Genomic DNA, 15,150 nt, shown 5'->3' on the forward strand with positions numbered 1-15,150 from the left:
AAGATAGAGAAGCAAATGAGGAAGAAAGCTTAATGTCAACTTCTGTTCCCCACATACCCACACTACGTAGAGTCCTTTAACACACCTACTAAAAGGAGGAAGAGGGAGTAAGAAGTAGGAAGAGGAGAGAAAGAAGGAAAGGAAGAAGGAGAAGAGGAGAAGAAGAAATGACTTTCCAGGCTCCTTGTTTGAGGATCCACACAGGCACTTGTGTTATCATCTCACCTCAGTACTGATGGAGACGGTCTTGTGACGACCGTGCTAGTGACAGATGTAAAGCTTCTGTGTAGAAATACAGCAAAGTGTAACAGGAGAGTGTGGTGGAGGATCCAGCATCAAGACTACCGTGAACAAAGGCAGTGTGCAGAGGAAGACTGCAAGCCCCTCCTCACTCTGGCTTCACCTAAGAAACAGCTTGTGCAAGGAGGGAGGCGGGTAAAGTGCTCATTTAAATGTTTTAATGGCCACACCCTTCACGGCCCAGAAATTTCTGAATTTTTCCCATCAGCTCACTGGATCACTCCTATCATTGAGAGGGCTTTTCTCCATCTTAATAAACTCCCTTTCCCTGACTTCCTAGGTGTTGTTAATCTTTTTTTGGAAACTCCCTCTGCCTTGTGGCTGCTTGCTAACCCCCACTGATAACCCACCTGCTTTCCCAGATCCTAGCACAGAAGGTGTGACTTTCTTGAATTATCTGCCTTTTTCCTCCAAGCAGCTGCCAAGATTACAGCTTGCCAGCTCTGTTGTCTGCCACTCAAACTCCAACAAAATGGCCCCTGAGCTTCCTTCTGAGTCCATTTTCATTTGCTTTTATTGAGACTCGGCACCGACCAAGGGGAACCTCAAATGTCCTGGTACGGACACACATTCACGTTTCGGCTGCACGACCACTTGTCCCTCCAGCCCCTGTGCTTAACGGGGAGGCACTTGTTCATTCTTTGCCCAGGTCTGTTCCAGACTAGATTTTGTCATTTTTCTTCCTGCAATTACGTGTCTTCATACTGAACCTTTTGTCTTCTGCTATGGAAAAGTCAGGCTCTGCCTATCCTATCTCTGCCTGTTATCTGTGGGGGCACCAGAAAGTATTACATTCCTATTCTCAAAGAATGGCATAGCACATTGAGGTTATATATAAAGGTAATATGCAAATATTAGGTAATATAAACATATATTATATATGATATTTTATATTTGTTATATTATATATTGTTATATACTATATTAATTTGTGTGTAAATATAACAAAAATAAATGATATGTAATAAATAATATGTAATAAAACTAGGTGATATGTAAGTCATATGTAAAAGAAACAAAATATTGGTTGAAAATTATCATTGACTTAGAGTCATCTGTAGACTTTATTTTGATAATTATGAGTTGTCTTCAGTCATATATAACTGTGGACAGTTCTTTCATTGCCGATATCTAAGAGTGGAAATCCCTAGCATCTGCTAATAAATTTGCTTATTAAACATTTTCATCTTACTCTTCAGATTATAAGATGCAAAAAATTTCACTACCATAGACATCAAATCCATGATTGATTGCTAGTGGTGTTCCTACCCAAATAAAGGCTATTGTATGTGAGACAATAATGTGCATTATTGACATGTCATGTCAAAAGACACTGGTGTTGCATAGAGGAAATAAGAGGTCAGAGATTGTCTACAGGAAAATGTTCCACTATCTACTAAATTCTTGGAAATGGAAAACCAATCAATGACAGTGGTGATATGTATATGGTGATATACATAAAAATGACAGGGATCTTCAGACAAAGTTGGACATAAAGGTCAAAAGTATAAATGTCATTAATGCTATGACACAACATCACTTTTGTGACTTTATTTCATATCATTTCTTGAGAATGAGAATTCCCAAGGCAGGCTTTTCAAAGAATTTTGGATTCCTTGAAAATTGACATGAGTATTATTTTATTTGAACAGATGAGAATCATTTTCTTGTAGTTACCTATCTTTTATCTTCTGAAACATGATCTCATGTAGTCCAGGTTGGCCGCTAAACTCACTTTCTGACCAGATGTGACCTAGAACCCCTGATCCTGCTTCTGCTGCTGGAGCACAGAGATCACAGTACACAGTACTGTATCACCTCTGTAAAACAAGAAACACCTCAAATATGCAACCTGTTTGCTTGTATTTTTATTGGAGGGTGGGGAGGAGATTCTGTGCATGTGAGTGTGTTAAGTGTGCATGTTTCCATGCATGCAGACAGGGACTGGAGGAGGCCATCGGATGTCCTGCTGTGTCACCCACTGCATTCTTACTCTGATGCAGCAATCTTGTCCCTGAATGGCTGAGGTTGTAGGTGTGGCCTGTACCTGCAAGTGGCTTTTGTTTGATTCTGAGGCTGTAAACTCAAGTCCTCATTCTCATGTAGCAACTGCTCTGATCTTCCCAGCCATGTCCCCAGCCCCACGTCTCTCAGGCATTATCATCAGTATGTCACAGTAAGAAGGACGACACAATGAATTTAGAAAAACAGTGCCAGGAAAAAGGACCAGGGTTTGAATTGAATAAATGTATTTGCTTGCAGACCTTACAATGCTGCCCTCATCTTTGCCAGTGCTGGCTTGCACTCAGGGCACTACTGGAGAACCATGTGTCGCGTGATGCTGTGGGGCTCCAGGTGACTTTTTGTCACATTAACTTCTGCTTCTGTCTTCGCACACTCACAGGACACTGGTGCACATTCAGCAGCACTGATGCACTGGAGAAAAGATTTTTTTCCCAGACTCCTGAGCAGAGAGACTGCCCCGGGGCCAGAGTTCCTTTTGCGGCAAGTCAATGCAATTAAAGGACTAGTTAGGACTCAACAAAGCAGAATGTCATAGTTTGCTTTGGCATCCATATTTCACAGTGCTCTTAAAAGAGCTTTATTTAGTAATTGGGGAGTGTCGGGTGGACTCCTTTTCTTTGTTTTACAGCCACTCGGGACCTAGCATAGTGCAAACTCACACTATCATTTTTCAAGCCGTTAAATGTTAACTTCATTTGCTTGTTTGAATTATGCTTGGCTCTTTTGGGTTTGTAATGAAAAATAAGTACAGGTTATGCAAGCAATAACCCCTGTGTCTGCAGCCACTATCTTTCTAAACGGTTTATTATGCCACAGCCTGGTACTCCATTAAATATAGATTACAGAGGGCTGAATAAATGAATACCAACAAGGCGCTGCCATCCTTCTGTACATACCAATGCAAATAATGAATTGTGGCATCTCATGAAAATGGAAAAGTAGAAGAGTGGGTCAAGCCGTAATTACACATTTGTCTTATGCTGCTGGCCCTCAGAACAGCAGCATACCCCCTGGGGACAGTGAGAAGATGTTTCTGTTCTGTTGTTACTGGTAGAGGGACACACCCACTCCATCCTCACTCCCTTGTTCCTCACTGACTGGTGTCAGCAGGGGCATCTCGGACCTGGGATTTACTCTGCTTCACCTCTATGGAGCTCTCTGCTCAGTGCAGCCTTCTGAAAGCACCGTTATAGCTGCTCACAAGGAGAGAAATTTCATCATGCCATTATCCCTGCCTTCTGCTAGAAGCCTCGGTGAGTGCTAACCTGTGCTCTTCTATGAGTGAAACTCCTGAGCCAGAGAAGATAGAGCAGGAATGTGCCTTGCAAATAATAGATAATAAATATATATAATATATAAATATATGCTTCTGTTGTTCTTAATTCTTGACTTTAGTCTGTCTAAAAAACTACATTATTATCAAACAAATATTGACCTATCAGCCTCTGTTAGTTCATTCACATTTTATTATTATCTTGTTTTAACTTATTAATATTTACTTATTTTATGCTTATGAGTGTTCCCAGGGAGGCCAGAGGGGGGAATCAGATCCCCTGCAACTGAACTTATAGATGGTTTTGAACCATCATGTAGGAGCTAGGAACTGAATCTAAGTCCTCTGCAAGAGCACAGAGTACTCTTATACACTGAGCCATCTCTTCAGCCCTATTTTTAATTTTCTTAAAGATTTAAAGTTTTAGAATGTGTGTGTGTGTGTGTGTGTGTGTGTGTGTGTGTCTGTGTGTATGTGTGTGTGTGTGTGTGTGTGTGTGTGTGTGTGTGTAGATGTGAGTGTGCATGCCTGTGGAAGACAGAGGTGTCAGCTCTTCTAGAGTTGGTATTGTAGGAGGTTGTGATCCATTCAATATGGGATCTGGGCGCTGAGCTCCATGCCTCTGCAAAAGCAGCAGACTCTCTTAACTCTTGAAATCTCTCCCCATCTTCCTGCTGCATGACCCTGCCCCACACACTTTAAATGATAACTATTTTAGAGGAATGAAGGATTGACCAGCTCAGGTGCAGCACTGTCAGTGCCCAAGTGATAGTAAGGGTATGAATTTGCTTTACACCTAAAGAAAAGTCAATCATTAAAACTGTGTCTAGTTATTTCTTTTTCCTTCCTTCTGTCTCCCTGCTAACCACTCACCCACCATAGGATCTGTTGATAGCCCTGGCTGCCCTGGAACTTCCTATACCGGTCAGGCTGGAACTCATGGAGAACTTCCTGCCGCTGCCTCCTGAAGGCTGGGACCACAGGAATGAGCCACCATGCCCAGTGGCGTCTGGTGATCGCCTCTGCTTAACAAAGCCAGTGATGTCACAACCGCCTGTCTTTACTTATTGCTGTGAGTCTGTCCAGGGCTGCGGGTATGCTAGGTTTTGCCATTCAGCTCCTCCCCCACCTCTCTCTGACTCTCTCTCTATGGGAAGTTAGGCATGATTTTTGCATATTTGGAAATCAGATTCCTGCCTAAGTATCCCATATGGTATCCCCCATAGTCTAAACTTCTCAGTTACCCTTGGCTCTGGGAAAGTTTGGTATTTGGACTCATTCTAACTCTGAGGATTCTTAGATGCTTCTACAGTAGTGACCCTGAACATCTGTACGCTACAGACAAGGTAAATAGATCTGGGCTAGGAAGCAGAGTTGCTGTAATAACTAATGTAGCCTAGCTCTGTGATGTGCAGACTGACTTTCCAGTGGTTCAGTGGACACTGCCAAAGCTGCCTGGGAATGTCATCTCATCAGGATGGCTAGTGTCCAGGATGGAACGGGAGAAAGAATGTAAGAAGTAATGAGTAGGTGAGTCAGAAAATAGACCTTGTGTTCTATCACAACAAAAAGTGTCACAGCAGAATACTCCAAAGAACTCTAACCTATCTGTTGTGAGTGGCTAACTGACTGCCATCTAGTATACCTGTAGATTAGTCAGTAAAAAGGACTATCACATCCACTCGTGAATAGACCATTCCCTATTACTCCCCCTACACCTAAGGCATTCCACCTAAGGGAGGGAAGAAGAAACAACAGAGATCTCTCTGCTGGCAGCTGGGCCCCATTCACTTCAGAAAGCAGTAGTGCCAGACACTGAGACCTAGGCAAGACTGCTCTGTGGATGGTTTCAGGAGGATTTGAATTATAATAATAACCAGGAAGTTGAGCAGGCAAGCAAAGCAGAGGGCCATCCTCAGTGAGGAAAACCCCCACAGTGTGCTTGCTGGGATGCCAGGAGACCAGCATCAAGGGAGGGACTCAGGCGCTCCCAGAGAGAAGGCAAATCTACTGCTGTCCCAGGGCTCTACAATCTGGAAGATCAAGTCCCGCCATCAGCCTCACAGACTGTGTCACCCTTGGAACAGGCTCCAGGGATCAACCCGTCCCTGCTTCCCCAGCTCTGGGACCAGAAATGCGCAACACCACTCTGGGTTTTGTCAATGTGGATTCTGAGGCTCACACTCAAGTCTCACAGCAAGTGCCTTGCCAACTGGCTCCTTAGCCTCTGGTTTCCCATTTTTGTTTATTTGTTTTGTTTTATTATTATTGTTTGCTTTTAATCTTAATCCTAGTGTTCTGGATTAAAATAGTCTTAGTAAAGGATTTTTGTGTTATCCTAAATCATAAGAGAGACTGACACATGTCATGAAATCTGCATCCACCCACTCACTAGGTAGCATTACATCTCTCACATCTGAAGCATTTGGACTCCATCACCAAACGCTGTGAGGATTTTCATAAGGAGTCAAGATGTTTGGAAGCTGTTGTTTGATTTATGTGTGTTCACATGTGCCCACATACATGTGGAGGTCAGAGCACAACCTCAGCACAGTCCCACTTTCGCTTGAGACAAGGTGTCTTGATGGCCTGGAATTTCACCAAGTAGGCTCCAGGAATCCAGTTGTTTCTGCCCCCAATGTCACCACCACTGGGAATTGCAGGTTTGTGCTGCCACACCAAGCTTTTCAGTTTGTCAGAAATCAGGCCCACATGTGTGTCGGGTAAGCACTCCCACTGAGGCATCTTCCTAGCTTCCTGAAAGTTATTTTAAGACTTGGACGGGGTACAGTGAAGGGCTCAATAATGACAGTGTGTGATAATACCTGATGTTGAGTCTGTAGAATTCACTATAACATATACTTACTACCCAATCTATGGTCCCACAAGCCATGCTTCTGAGACAAGAATTCCTTTTGGAAAAAGGATCCTGGGATGCTCACTCTCAGTTGGTCCTTTTGATTCTTCATGGCAAATTATAAAAACCTAGAAAATGTTGGTGATTGAAATAGATTTTCAATACAATGTAATTAAAAACTCAGCATCTTCTACATTCCAACACTATGTCAAATATTTAAGAATGCAATTTGCTTATGAGAAGTGCTCAGCATTTCTCCTACCACAGCGTGAAGACTTATGAAGGATGCTTGGAAGAGGAGCTCTGGCAGGTGAGGGCCTTCTAGTGAAGAACCTGAGCTTTAGCAATTTTGAGGTAAACTCTCTTCAGGCATCCCCAGTGCTTGTCCTGGAGGATTCTGACCAGCACATCTCTTCCTCTGTTAGAGGAGTATGTCTTTTCATCTTTGGTCATGAATACTAGTAATTTTCCACTTTTGTGCATGTGTATAAGTGTACAGGCACACAGGCATGTGGGTGTACATGTAAAGGCCAGAGGTCAGTCAGTATCAATTACCTCCTCACTAGCTTTCACCTTATTTTCTGTGACAGGTCTTTCACTGAACCTGGAGTTTGACAATTCATTAAGCTAGGGTCAGAAAGTTGGGGGACACCTCCTGCCTTGAGCCCCTGTACCCCTGCATTGGTGTGTCAAGTGTGTGCACTACCATGTCCATCTTTCTATGTGATCTCTGGCACTTGAGCTTAGATCTTCAGGCCTGTTCAGCTAGCACATTGCCAACAGCCATTTCCCTAGCCCATCATCACCTCTTCAAAGTGAAACTGGGCATTCCAACAGCTAAACGTGAAGGATGCCCTTGAATAGACATAGTTGCATAAAGAAACAGAAGAACTTCTCTTAAAGACACACACATACACAGGCATATCTCTCTAATATTAGAAAAATGTATATATTTTATAGTTAGAAACTAACAAACAACATAATTTATATAACATTTTCAGTTATAAAATTTGTTACGTATTAGTATTGATTGTTATGATGAAAACAGCAAAAAACATTATTAACTTAGAAATTTATGCCAAGTGTTTATGATGTGGCAGAACCTCCTCAAATGTCACTCCCTGTATAAATGTATGTGGTGTGTGTGTCTCCTATACACTCATTACACAATAGGGCAACTGTTTGTGATCACAGGCATCAGAAGAGAAAATGACAGGATTTTAAGCTGGGTACAGTTGCTACCAGCTCATGATCCTACATAAACTCCTGAAGTTATGTTTCCATGTTTCCACACTCCCATGACAAAGTTCCTTTATCTTCCAGGATCAAATGCTCCACCATGGCTCCTGGTAAATACCCAGTTTCTTTAATCTGCTCTGAAACCCACTGTATATGTGGGTGGGCACAGCATTATTATAGATTTTTCAGATTGAAACTGTGGTTCAAGAAATGCTCATGCTATAGCTCCTTATATTCCTTAACAAAAAGCGAAGTGTCTTAATTGTTATGAGAAAAGTACATAGATGTGACATATGGGCTCAAACACAAAGTGCATGAGGAAATCCTGGCAACTAGGGAACATCAGGATTTTTTTCTTACTCACTGGCATTCTCACTCGACCCAGCAGGATAAAGAGTCCAATATTAATATTTCAGTAATGCTCAGAATTGAAACATAATTCTAGGGTTTTATGTTGTGGTTTGCTTTCCACAGAGGAGTCACACAGAGTACTTCATGAATAGTAGAGCATGAGACTCTTTCACAACTACCACTGTCTGTAGAGATGTGTTTGTTTTGAGACATAGTCTCAGCAATAAGACACCAGAGGCTGAATTCACATCAATCTGTCATTCTTACTACACAATGAGATTTTTTAAATTCAGATATTTGGTTATTATTTAAGTCTACCTTTAAGACAAGCTCAATATCTGGTTATAAATATTTGAAAAAAATCAATTAGTGAAAGAATATCTGTTTACTTTTAGGAGCTCTGTGATTTGTTTCCTTTACAACTTACAAAATTGTTTTACTTTTATTTTTGTGTGTGAGTATATGTGCAGATGTGCACGTATATGTGCATGAGTGTGCAGTCACCCACAAGGGCCAGATCTGGTTCTCTGGAATTGGAGTTATAGGTGGTTGTGAGTCACCTGATGTTGGTGCTGAGAACCAAACTCCAGTCCTTTGTAAGAATATTAAGCACTTTTAACTGCCAAGACATCTCAGCAGCCAACTTTATGGCATCAAATAAAAGAACAATGACTTATTTCCACTCCCGTACCAGTTCAAGAGGATTTTTGCCTTCATTTATTCTTGTGGTCACTGGTATAATTCCTGATACAGTCTTCATCTAGGTCTGACACCCCATGAGCCAGGCATTTACTGTCTACATTTCTATGGGGTTTCTAGTTTACTTCACTTCCATCATAATGTCCTCACAAGCTCTGCTTACACAATTCTAGTGCTTCTCTACACTGCATTTCCAAACTCTTCCATATTCCTCCCACAAATCACTTCAAAAAGGATTCTGCCTCTTGGTATCAATGTTATGTACTAATTACTAAAAAAGTGTTTTGAATTAGTTCAGCCAGTCATTGGTAAGTAGAGTGACACTATTTCTTTGTTATATACAGCATTCCTTTGAGAAATATTTCCTGGAGAAGACACAGACAGAGAAAATGCTATTACTGTATGGATGGGAAATGTAGGGATCAGAGGAAGCAATGGCTTCTACAAAATGTTGGAGTGGAAGGTGTAAGATGCAGTTTCCTGAGCAAAATAGCTCCCATTTCATCAGAGCAGTTGTGTCAACTTTCCAAAGGCCACCAAGACTGCTGACATTCCCTTATAGAAAAAGAGATTAAGGAGGATCGTTGGCCCTTCACCTGAGATTCCTGTAGCACCTCTGAGACATCTTTACACTGTTCTGCCCTAATTGTAAGTGGCTTCACGGGGTGCTACAATATGTGCTAGGGGAATTTAACTGAGAAGGATTCCATATATGTGGTTATGAAGAAGGCATCTTTCATGCCTGGGAAAGGCTTTCCAATGTGGCTGCTTTGGAGTCATCTACATTCCTGCCTATAAGCCATCACCCATGTTTTATTCATAAGCCCAATAAAGTCATTGGTTCCCCAAAGTGAACTTTGATAGAATTGTACTTTGGTTTGTCATTATGACCTTTAGGGAAAGAAGTCAATGCTGTTTCCATTTTCTGAGGGAAGGGATTCTTTCACTGAGGATGGCTGAACCAGAATCCTCGGTAAACACTATGTTATCAGCACCTGAGAGAAGAACCACAGAGCTCCACTCATTGCTGGTCACCGCCTTTGTGAGCCAAGCTCCAAGCTCTCTGCATGGCTACCACCACCTGGCTCTTTACCAGAATGCTTTGGTAACAAAGACATTGCTTTGAATCTTCTAATGGGAAATCAATGATCGTGGTAATTAGTTGATGTTAAAGGATGAGAGCTTCAAGCATGGTTGGTCAACAAGTAATGAGCAGCCACGGAATATGCCAGGTGGATATTCCCAACTTCATGCTAAACATAGAAAAAGGTTGAAGTTGAGCCAAGCATTATCAGAACTCACACTTGTTAGCAATCTGCTGTTTACTCCAGCCTGCAATGGTGGAACCTTCATTTCATCCACTTCCCAGCTCTCCTCAGATTGGTGGGTTATTTTGTAGCTTTTGTGAATCAAGTTCAGGTCCCCTTGTATTTGTCCATATTGCATACTCATACCCATACTGCACACATTTTTATTTCCCTTCTGTTTATTTACAGGTTTTTATATGGACTTGTATAGTGTACATGTGTACATGTTTGCATAGTCTAACATGTGTTTAGATCCCGAGGGTGTAGTCCAGAGTTTTTCCTAGTTGATTTCCACCATATATATGGAAGCAGGGACTCTCATTTATACCCAGAGCTGATCTGACCAGCCATCTTGCACCAGGGATTTCCTGTGTCCTCTTGCAGCATGCTGGGATTATAGATAAATTGCTATGGTCATCTAGCTTTTAGTGGATGCTGAAGGTCTGAACTCTGGTCCTCACACCTGTGCAGCAAGCTCTTTTCTACCTGAGTCAGCTTCCCCGGCCTTTCTTTTCTGCATACTAAGCTGTAACATTCAGTAATGTTTCCAGGGAAGCTTCTGAGGATCTTCATCTCTGTGACAGCCACTGATGTCACTTCCTACACCTACTGTTAACAGAAAGTCCTGGCTGAGGCTATACATCTGCTGCCCTGAGATACACCAGCTGGAAGTCAGCATAATCTGCACCTGCCTTCTGCACACACACACACACACACACACACACACACACACACACACACATGCACACACACACACACACACACACACACACACACACACACACACACTAATGAGACAGCTTTTCCCTTGGAAGATTTTTCATTATCTTTGCACATTTTTCTGTCCATAACAGTTTGAATTTCAATGTTTAGGAGATATTTTCTGAATGACACCCTAAATTCTCATGCACATTCACATAATTAAAGGAGGCAGATGATCCAAGTAGGCTCTTAGAGGTGTATGTGTGTGTGTGTGTGTGTGTGTGTGTGTGTGCATGTGTGTGTGATTTTTATGAAGTAGGTCTTGAGGTGTCCTGCTCTATACTTCTCCACCTATTCTCTTGAGACAGGGTGTCTCATTGAACCTGGAGCTAGGCTGGAAGGCAGATTGTAGATGTTACCAACCGTCTTATTAAATAAGAAACACAGAACCAATGTAAAAGAGGTCAGAGCTCAGAGCTAAAATCTTACCCTTCCTCCTGCAAGCTATTTCCTGTGTGTAAGTCTTTTCATAGTCTTTTGTTCTGCCTTCTCATTGGTTGTAAACCCAAACACGTGACTGCCTCGTCACTGTCTGTATGTACAGCCCCCTAGGTCTTAAAGGTGTATGTCTCCAATGCTGGCTGTATCCCTGAACACACAGAGATCTACCTAGCTCTTCTACCAAGTGGAATTAAAGGCATATGCCACCACCGCCACACTCTTGCTATGGCTCTAATAGCTCTGACCCCCAGGCAACTTTATTTATTAACATACAATCAAAATCACATTTCAGTACAGAATACCACCACATTTCCCCTTTTCTATTTTAATAAAAAGAAAAAAAAGCAAAAGGTTATAACTAACAAAAGAAAAACTATATATAAAAGTACAATAACTATATACAATATATACAAGTAACAAATACCTAAACGATGTCTAGTCCATTTGTATTTGACAAATCAGAGAAAATAATTCCCTTATCTATCCTATTTTGGTAAGTCCAAAATGTATCTAATTCACTTTCTATCCTAGTTAATCTTCAACTATAACTAACCAATCTTCAATTATAACTAACTAATCTTCAACTCCCTCAGAGACCCAAGAAGGAAATAATATTAGCTAACAAAAATAAAAACAGGAAGTACATGCAAGCAACTTCCAAAAAATTTGTGAGTTGACAGAAACAGCCAGCTGCCTGGACAGTCACCTGAGGTTTCTCCACAGTGTTGGGGCATCATCTTCAGCCTATAGGCTTAGTGTATCTGACAGACTCATTTGTGAAGTAGGATGTACATAAGGTCAACAGTTCAACCTCACATTGGGTGAGAGCAGTCCATGTACCAGAAACACCTGAATTCCACTAGCATCATGTCATGATTCAGGATTTTAAATTCTAGAAATTGTTGATGGTTTTTGAATTCAGCTGTCCATTCTTCTTGGCTGTGTATATATGGCTTCATCTCAGCATCCCCTTCTTCTCCACATCCCTCTATTAAATGCCAGTCTACTATCGAGAGGTGTGAGCCTTCAGCTGCTGTTCCATTGCACAACAGAAGCCATCGGCCCTCTGCCTGTTAAGCTGCCTTCGAAGAAAAGGGCACTGTACCTTTTCCGGATTTCGAAGGCCACTTCAGGGATGGTGCCATATTGTCCTGGCCTCAGAAGATGCCTTTTGATAAAGCCATAACCACACTTGTTTTGGCAAGAATCAGTAGTCCTTTGTTTTGTGTTCTGTCTGTCCATTTTGTCCTGTTGATTCGATGATACTTTGTTGTCCAGTGGCCAACTTTTGCCACAATGAAAGTTAACTCCATATGCAGTTTCTTCAATGCCCATATTTTCTCTGAAGTAGATTGGTACTGCCAGGAGCTGACATGTTTCAAAAAAGAAAAATTTCTAAGTTATTAAAACATTTTGAATGCCATATTCTGTAGATCTCTGAAGGGTTTGAAGAGGACCTGTCTAAAACATCTCTGCTTAATTTTTAAAACATATCTAATATGACTACAAGTTCTATTGTAATGTCTAACTACTCACTTTCATTTCTTTATATCCTAATAGTTGGTAATAAGAACATTCAAGGATCAGAAATTTGCATTACATTGTTAAATGAATGGTATGAATACAATTAGAAATATACATATAGCATTTTCTAACAATATCAATTTCAAATTTGTATACAATATAAAACAATCCAATCCAATGTAAAGTATTTAAAACTAGTAATTGTCTTTTTCATTTCTTTCTTTTTCTTTTCATTTTTTTAAAACAAGAACCTTAAATCTAATCTCCTTTGCTTAGCCTTTTTCCTAACCCTTGACAATAACTTGTAACCAACCCCCCTAAATACTGAAAATTATCCCAGACCCCAAACCCATTAAAAAGACCAAAAAACCACCCGCCCCACACCAACTCTTTGGGAATGTGGGCGTCATATTCTTAAAATTGCTTCCTGCTGGGTATGGGCGAAGTTTTCTTTATCCTGAAAGAAAAATTTTAGGTTAATTGTCAAATTCTAGGAAAGGTAACTATATCCTTCATTATCCAGTCTGTGTATAATGCCAAATTTCAGGGTTTATCTCAAGTCCTTATTCAAGTAGTCTTTGAGACTGGATCATCTCAGCTAGTCATCTCAAAATTGCTCTGAGCACCTTGTAGTTCAAAGTTGATCTGTAGATGATGTTTGTCAGCTTAGTGATATTATTATTGTCCACGTGGAATTGTTATAAAGAAATAAAGGAAGATTATGGGCCATGTGGATACTAATTACAATAAAACAGAAATGGGTACTTTATCTCAGATCAGGTATCAGGGCAAAAAAAATAAAAGATCTGAACTAAAGAGTGGTCTCAATAGTAAACAAGGAGCTGCAGTGCATGTACATTTAAGGAAAGATGCAGCTGAAGACAATAGCTTGCTGCAAAGTGGCCAGATTTATAGCAATGTCTAATTGTGCAGTTAGCATAATGCAGGTAACCATGGTGATCTTTAGGTCTATTCAGAGAAACATAAAAATGAACAAACCTCAGACTATCTAGCCCTGACCTTGACACCATTCAGTGCACACAAGGCAGGTGTTAGCAGTCCCCACAACCCACTCTACACTTGTATGAGGCTCTTCTTTACAGCATCTGCTGACAGAGCATGAAGAACTAGTGGGAGCAGCAGCATTTCTTGTTGATCTCTTTATAATACTAGAATCAAGAGAAATCAAAGTAGAGCCATTACTATAGTTTAGTACTGTACTCAGCTCCCAACTTAGACTAAAAAGAGACCAAAATTTGCATTATATTCCTATAATTGTGTAAGTACATGTTCATATATGAGTGCACTTGTGTGCACATGTATTCCACATGTGTCTATGAATGCAGGAGGCAGACTTTGGGCATCTTCCTCAATGATTCCCCACCTTTCTTTCTTTTTTTTTTTTTTTGGTTTTTGAGACAGGGTTTCTCTGTGTAGCTTTGCGCCTTTCCTGGAGCTCACTTGGTAGCCCAGGCTGGCCTCGAACTCACAGAGATCCGCCTGGCTCTGCCTCCCGAGTGCTGGGATTAAAGGCGTGCGCCACCAACGCCCGGCCCACCTTTCTTTTTGATATATGGTCTTTCCCTGCTCAGGGACCCTTACTAAGTTGGCTGGGTAGTTAGTGAGTCCCAGGGATCTGCCTCTCTGCCTCCCTGGTGCCACCACATACAACTTTGTGTGTGTGTGTATGTGTGTGTGTGTGTGTGTGTGTGTGTGTGTGTGTGTGTGTGTGTGTATAAGTGCTCAAACTTAGGTCCTTTTATTACAAAGCAAGTGTTTTGTTTTGTTTTAGACTGTACATCGATGAAGCCATCTTTCCTGCCTTAAGTGTTTTTGTTGAATACAGATTTCACCATTCATTTACCAGATGCTGGTTTCTTTATTACTGAAACTATGTGGGGTCTGACATATTACAAGGCAGAACTTTCCCACAGTGTAAAAAGAGTTTTAAATTCCATATGGTTTGCATGCCACTACTGCCAAGAATTAGCCCATGGGTTCCATTGAAATTTTTTGGTGGATATGAACCCATCCTTGTCTACTTAAGAATGGGTAGTATTTTCAGTTTGGACAACTTTGGTTCCTGATTATAAGACATGTAAGAATCCCCAGGAAAAGATATTTTTGAAGTGGAAAGAACAGGCCAAAGGACAAGTCCTAAACCATACTAGAGGTAGAAACCAGTAAGATGCTTTTCACTGGTAATGAGTGCAGTTTTGGGGGAGTTAGAAAAATCACCATATATAGTAATGTTGATTAAATATAAGTAATATCTGTAGTGGGAATTCACTCCATCCATGACCTTGGGCTCTCTGACCTGATAGAAGTGAGGCTTCTTATCTGTTTAGGTGACCACTTAAGAGGGAGGAGAA

Source organism: Peromyscus maniculatus, chromosome 11 (genome assembly GCF_049852395.1).
Source record: "Peromyscus maniculatus bairdii isolate BWxNUB_F1_BW_parent chromosome 11, HU_Pman_BW_mat_3.1, whole genome shotgun sequence".
Lineage (NCBI taxonomy): Eukaryota > Metazoa > Chordata > Mammalia > Rodentia > Cricetidae > Peromyscus > Peromyscus maniculatus.